Source organism: Nicotiana tabacum, chromosome 22 (genome assembly GCF_000715075.1).
Source record: "Nicotiana tabacum cultivar K326 chromosome 22, ASM71507v2, whole genome shotgun sequence".
NCBI lineage: Eukaryota > Viridiplantae > Streptophyta > Magnoliopsida > Solanales > Solanaceae > Nicotiana > Nicotiana tabacum.
This window is the reverse complement of record NC_134101.1, coordinates 75,622,984-75,630,440: the sequence shown is the minus strand read 5'-3', so window position 1 is coordinate 75,630,440 and position 7,457 is coordinate 75,622,984. Positions and strand designations below refer to the sequence as shown.

At 34.5% G+C, this 7,457-nt stretch overlaps 1 long non-coding RNA gene across 1 annotated transcript; it reads right to left on the bottom strand.

Moving 5' to 3' along the window:
- Window positions 1-4,749: 4,749 nt before the first annotated feature.
- LOC142176706 (uncharacterized) lies at window positions 4,750-6,532 on the bottom strand. Its single transcript, XR_012705438.1, has 2 exons — window positions 6,271-6,532; window positions 4,750-5,063 (listed from the first exon to the last, which is right to left on the bottom strand). It is a non-coding gene; the product is annotated as an uncharacterized LOC142176706 (long non-coding RNA).
- Between the last annotated feature and the right edge of the window lie 925 nt (window positions 6,533-7,457).

Sequence of the window (7,457 nt, the reverse complement as noted above, 5' to 3'; positions counted from 1 at the left end):
GGCATAAGCTTGAAAAAAGGGACATGAGTTATGAGTTTTAGGCCAAAATTTAATCACAGGATAATAGACCCGATTTTGAATTTCAAAAATCTATTACAAAAAAAGTAGTTATGAAAGTGTTGTATGCATAAATGTTGTACAAAGTGTTATATGTAGAAATAAAAAATGATGTACGAAATTTGAAAGTTCAAAGCATAAAACTTCTTCAAATTATTTCTTTTTCATGTTTACTTCGTCTTTCATATATTTATACCCATATGAAGATGCGACGTCATCTTCATCAGTGTCGTTAATATAAAAGGGCCCTCTTTTATGAATATCCGTATTTAATAAAGTCACGGACTGTTTAAGCATTTTTAAGTGCAAAGAAAAAGCTCAAATATCAAAGAGCAAAATAAACGGTAAAAACAACCGAAACATATATTAAACCTTGGGGAAACAAAGGTAGTAGTTTATCATTAAAACCCCAAAACAAAATAGGTGTAACCAATAAACAAAACAACCTTTTCCAGAAACTTTCCACCAAAAAGTTGCGAACAAAACAACCAAATAAAAAACAGAAAAAACTAAGGAGCATCATCTAAGGGGGCATCATCCACGGGAACATCATCAACGGGAGAAAAGGGATTAATTTGAGAAGAGGAGGTTTGAACATCAGTTTCACCAGGAACGAGTCCATTACCTCCAAGATCTTCAACTTCATGTGAGGAAAAATTTTGACGTTGCTGAGTTTTCTCAATTGCTTCTTTAGCTTTGGCAATTTCAGCACTAAGGTCAAAACTCTCCTGGTTGGCCTCAACTAGAGTCTCAAGGTGTGTATTCAAAAAAGCCCAACTCACATCTAGTGTCAGCTTATCCTCGAGAATCTTATAATCCTTCTCCCACTGGTTAATCTCGGCTCTCAATTCTTCTTTCTCTGCTTCAAAGGCATCATAGGCTGTCTTCAGAGGGGCAAGTAATCTTTCTAAGAACTGAATCTTATCAGTAGAGGTGCGGAGATCTTCCTGAGTTTGAGTAAGAGTTTGAACCAGCTCTCCCGCATAAACCTCTTTTTGATTAAGAAATTCTTTCAAACTCCTTATTTTTTCAGTTGCCTTAGAAAGTTGTTCAGTAAAGGAGGACTCAAGGATATCCTTATCCTTACCAACTTGACTAGAAGAAGCTTTCTCAACCGCTAATTCAGCGGCAATCATTTTCATTTGTTGCTCTAAAGCATTCTTCTCCTCTGCCAAAACTTCTTTCTCTAATTGAAGAACCTCAAATTGTCCTTTCCAATTATCAGCCTCGATGTGGTAATCAATAAACTTTTGATCTGCATGAACAACCCTTTTCATGAGTTCCGTACCGATCAAGTTGATCTGCAATGAAAGAGAAGGAGTTATGGATATACAAAAAGAAGAGAAAAAGGAAATATAATTAAACTCGTACCTTCAAAGAAGAATGAACAATATCATTCACCAAGGTCAACGAGCTATGACTTTCCAACTTTGACTTCTCCGCATGACCTAACAAAGGTTTCAATCATACATCGGCTTGAGCCGATTTCCTCAATAAGTTCCCAATTTCAAGAACCTCAACAATAATTTTCTTCATTAGCTTCTTGCTACTGGAAGTTTCAACTTCTACATGAGGAGTAGTATCCACAGGAATGGCAGATGAGGTAGAAGCAGCCATGGGGGTAGCATCAGAAGTAACTTCAGGTAAGGACACGCGAGGATTAACGGGGACTGATATTGGAAAGGAGGCAAGGGGCAATTCCTCAGAAATAGGGCCAAAAGCTTCATCACCTTCGAAGCCACGAGCAAACAATTTTTCAACAGAATCTTGGGAGGGATTATTAACTTCTTCATCAGAGATCACCAACGGGGCACTCACTGGCTCATCCGTGAGACTGAAGGGAATTGAACTTGGTAGAGGTTCGTGAGAAAGAGTATTTTCATCATCAGAAACCACGCGTCTACGGGAACGTGGCCTTCACTCCAAAGATCCTTCTTCAGTGTCTTCTTCACCATCAGAGCCACGGGATCCATCAATCTTTATTTTTGAAGAAGAGCTTAAACTTCTTTCCTGAGCAAGAGTCACGGAAAGCCTTGTAGATGAAATAAATGCGGGACTAATACCACGAATGGAAAATTCTAGCAAAGAAAAAAGGTAAGATAAGAAACTCTTGAATCAATAAGGGAAAGGAAAGGAAAGATAGTAAGCGAAAAAAGTACAGTGTGTCTTCACTTTCCAACCAAATCTCTGTGGAAGGTATTTTCAAGATCTTTTCTCCATAGGAGCAACAATTAGCAACTTATATACCCAAGCACGGAAGTTAGGAATTTTCTCGAAAACTTCCATGGTTGCTGAAAAAGTAGGCATGTGATCACATAAGTTTCTTTTTAAAAAAAAATAAGGGAGAAAAACTTACGTGCAAAATTTCATTGTTCTGGAAAAAGCATATTTTCTTCACCTGCCAGAACACTAGTGGAAGCAGCAACAAAACGGGCATACCAGTCACGGTCTCTGTCATCTTCAGGGCTGACCAATTCCCTCTTACTTCTAGCCACAAGGGAAAAAACTCCTTCACGAAATAGTTTAGGAGAGTAAAGATGAAGCAAGTGCCGGAAAAAAAAAGGTATAGAAGCCAGATCTAATAAATAACGAAGGCATGCAACAACCCTCCAAACAATGTGGCCAATTTGTCCAAAACACACATTGAAGTAACGACATAATTCTATGATTACTGGATCGATAGGTGGTTTAAACCATAAAGTAAAGGGGTAAGTGTAAACGAAAGAATAGCCAGCTTGGTATGAAGTTATTCTCTAGTTGAAACCGGGAACTAATATTGGAAAATCTGATTTCCAATTACATTCTCTTCGAACCAGGAAAATAAGACCAGTGGTAATCAAGGTAGGATAAAGGTCGGCAGGATTAAGGGAAGCTATGGATGAAACTTGATTTCTCATGGATTCACGATCGGATGAAAAAGAAAATGCCTGGGGAACAATCTCTGCAACTGTTAGTTCACGCACTGGTTCACTCGAGTCTCTATTCCTAGAGGAAGATCTAGGGATTAAAGGAGCGCTAGGTTTAGAAAAGGAATATTTAGCAGCATTGCCATGAGAAGAGGAACTGTGGTTAGACAACGAGCCTAAACTACGAAGTCTACCACCTCTCCTACTTCTAGTAGGGACAGTAGAAAGAGCGAGCTCGTCGACGATAACAACCTTGCGAGGGTCTGGTGTAGAAGAAGACATGATTATATGGAGAACTAACAAAGAGTAGATGCAGAAGTAAGAAGGAAGAGTAATATAGAGAATACTGTAGAAGAGGGACTTCGGGAAATCAAAGAAGAATGAAGTATTTATAAGAAGACACAATCATCATTAAAAGAAGATCATTATGAAGCGTCATAATGAAACCGTCACTTCGTGACTGACGCAGCCGCAGTAAAACTCTAAAAAGCGCTGAAAACTTGCAGAACCAATCGTCAAGAGCCACGTGGTATATGCATTGAATAGACGTGACATACGAAGAAAACGCAATGATACCCGAAAAGCAGCGACAAAAAATTCTCGCCATAAATACTTACCACTTCCCTAATATTCAATTAAAAAATATTCAAAAAGTGAGGGGACTATCTGTATTGGTGGAAAAAAGGTATCACACGTGAAATCTTACTTAGCTGACAAAGCATAATACGTGGAACAATGGTGAAGTGACAACTGGCGTATTCCATTAATGAAATTAATGGAGCAAGAAAGATGCGGAGTAAACACCCACGAGACAGTAAAGAACAAATGACCGAGCCTAAACAGTTGTTGAAGAGGCACAGGCGGAATGAGTCAAGACCAAAAAGAAGGAAGATTCATGAACCAACAGTAAATAAGGAAAGGGAATCGGAATCGTTATAAGGCCTTTACAGTTACGAATGTGCCAGTTATGATTATCAACTATAACGAGCAATTAATACCATTAATGCTCATAATGAATTTGTCATAAATAGGGGAAACGTTATAATTGGATACTCCTATATAAGAATATGGAATCTCACTTGTAAGGACAAGTTCCGAACACTATTGAAATATACTTACATTTTCTTGCTTCAAAAAAGTCTTCTACGTAATTTGAGGGATAGATTATCATTCCATTCCTTATTTCTTTTTTACTAATTCACATTGCTATTTTTATTTCTTTTCAAACGGATTGTTGAGGAAGTAAGGTATTATTTGGTTATCAGTAGCCCGATTTTTTTTTAAATATAGGCTTTGACCAAAGATCCTATTTTTTTATTAAACACGAACGACATTAAAATTAAATATTCTTATGAGAAAACTTTTCTTCGTTATCCCAGATAATTATTCATATTCATTAATCTACCATCACACTTACGATCATATGTGTTGGTTTGAGTTGCTTTTTCTTGTTCAACTAGATATGGGCTGCCCGTGCTGAGCACGGGCCCAATATATGATCCAATATATTTTTTAACATATTAGCTTCAAAGCAATGAAATTGAAAAGGATACATCCGAGCTATTAGTTTGCACGTGCTATAGATAAACTGACAAATTAAATTGGCTAAAGTGATTTGGATCAGATTTGTAGATATTTTGTGAAGATAACTAAACACAACATCCCCAAACTAATTTGGTAATGTATTCATGGATCAAATTTACGGTAAAAACCTCACCTAAAAGGTGCTTTCAGAAAAACGGCTAAAACTTATAATCATAATTTTCTGAAAGAAAGAAAAAGCATGGTCCATGAATATGTCATTCATTGAATAAAAATGATTGCGTAAGGTGTATAGGAAAATTACACCGGGACAAAACTAAATTTCTGCAACCCTTCATGCTAAAACATCAACTTCGGTGCTAGAAAATAGAACTATGACTATTAAAAATTTACATAATTTAACCTTTTCTTCCAATGTGTTCCATCCTGCATGAGTCAATGGGAATATTTTTTTAATCAGCACAGATATTCAGCAAGCAGTAGCACACAACTTTCTCCCGAATTGTGAAATACAAAAGTGTGTTCGAATTCTGATTAGATAAAAGGAAGTGCAAATCCCTAGAGAAGGAAATGAAGGATAAAGAAATGTTAGCAAGAAAGGTCTAATACTAATTGTAGATAATTGTTGCTAGAACTTAGTAATAGTATACAATTAACAATATAGTAGTGAAAGAAAGCTAGTTAGAGGACTGAGCTATAGAGAATTCTAGATGGAAAATAATGAAGAAGGACATGTGTGTTATTAGAGAAAAAAAAAATTAATTTAAAATCAGCTGAAATTACAGAAATACTTACTAAAGTTGCAAATCACTAATCAAGTGTTTTTAAAGCAACAAATAATAAAATACATGAAACTTAAAAGTTATAAATTCGAAAACTGTTCCATGGCAAAGGAATTCTCAAGATATCTATCTCTATCTTAGCATTAAACTTTAGAATTTGAGACACAACATGAAAAAAGCGCATCAATTTTTTTAACAACGGACTTAAAAATTACGGATACACCACGATAATATACATATATTATTCAAGATAATAATTATTCAGTGTGTGCAACCAAGCATAAGTCATTTGCGACTTCATTCATTAATTCGATATTCTGCTCTGAATGTCAAACCAGAAACAACAATTCCTTTTCTCTTTCATCTGGACATGAAGTTAGAATTTGACAACATCCAATGCTAAAGAAAAGAAACTCTTTAATTTTACTGCATGTAGACACACAACTATAAGACATAGTAAAATTGTATACGGTCGAACATAGAAGTCAATGTGCACGCGACAACTAAGAGCACAAGCTAGATAAACATATTAGTCTTAAAGAACGGAATCGTCCCACCACCCGAGCTACCAGAATACTCTTCTTTCGCTAAATCATTTCACATAAACTTTCATAATTTAAATAAAATAAAATAAAAAAAGAATTTGACTCTTCAAGAACTGAATTTTCTCAATTTCTGAGCTGCCAAAACAATTTTGTTTAACATAAGTGGAGCCAACAATTTTGTTTAACATAAGTGGAGCCACATAGAATTACAAGAGTAAATGCTCATTAAAAAAATATATTTAAAAAAAAATTAAACACAAACGGAGAATCTTTGTCAAAAATAAATCTTTTCCAAAGCTTTGAGCTGCCATAAAACAACCTTATTTTACATAAATGACCCATCTAAAACAATAATAACAAATAGCCAATTAAAATTATAAAAACAATTATACCGGAACAATGAAATAAACAAAAAGGAAAAAATAATGGCAAACTCACCGGCTACAAGGGCGAAGCTAACCGAGAGAAGGGCACAACGCACAAATCTATTTTCTTTTTGAAAAATAAATCTGCAACTATAAAGAAAATATTGCAGTTATGCGAGGATGACAATTGAAAAACCTTCACATGAAATTGGAAAGAGAATTAGAAAGATTAATAAAGACATCATCCATAATTTTCAATCGTGAATTCAGAAGTCTGAAGAATACTGAAAGAAATTAGGGAAGAAAAGAAATTTGGGGGGGGGGGGGGAGGGAATTGAGAAATTTCTGACCTGAAATGAAGAGAACTCACAAAAAGCACTTTAGAGTAGTAGAAGAGTGGGGAAGAGCGGCTATGTTTTTCCATCCAACAAAAGAGATAAAAGTTGATTCTAGAATTGGAGAGAAGTCACGTGACTGAGCATTGAGGAAAGCATTTTTATGAATGAACAAAATATCAATTTTGCCCTTAGTCGACCACACTTCCCTTTTCTATATAATAGAAATACAAATCAAACCAAAACCGAGTACATATTTTATTAAGTTGGATTGATTTGGTTTTTATTCGCTTTGGTTTTTTAATTTTTCTTAAACACTAGTGACTTATCATCCGACAAAATTTATTCAGAACTCAATATTTACCATAAACTAATAAATACATCACATATATTTTAATAAATTTCAATTATTAAATTTTACTTAAATACTGGTGAAAAAAGTTACTTTACATTTGAATACTACTCCTATGTGCTTAAGTACACACTAAATCAAATAATTGAAGGTTAATTTTAAAAGACATAAATTAAAAGTAGATTAGGTGATAGAAAAATAAAACAATTACGGGAAAGTATATGTAGGGTACTTTCTCAACCAATTTTAGTATATATTCTTTTTTCTTACCTAATTTAGCCTCTTTTCTATATAATTTGAAACATTTTTTAACCTATTAATAGGGTATTAAGAAGATATTTATCAAAAACAGATTTGAGGGTAAAATTTATCATTACAAATTTAAAAATTATTGGGTAAATTAAAATAAAAAATTAATAACTCCATTGTTGGGGGTTTTAAAAGCATGAAAACTCATAAATGAGTTTTGTGATATGTTGATATTTTTGAAAACTTTATGATTGAGGTTCGTTGGGATGTCATTTTGAAGTTGTGATTAAAATTTGAAGCTATTCTCTGTGAAGATTTGTGCTA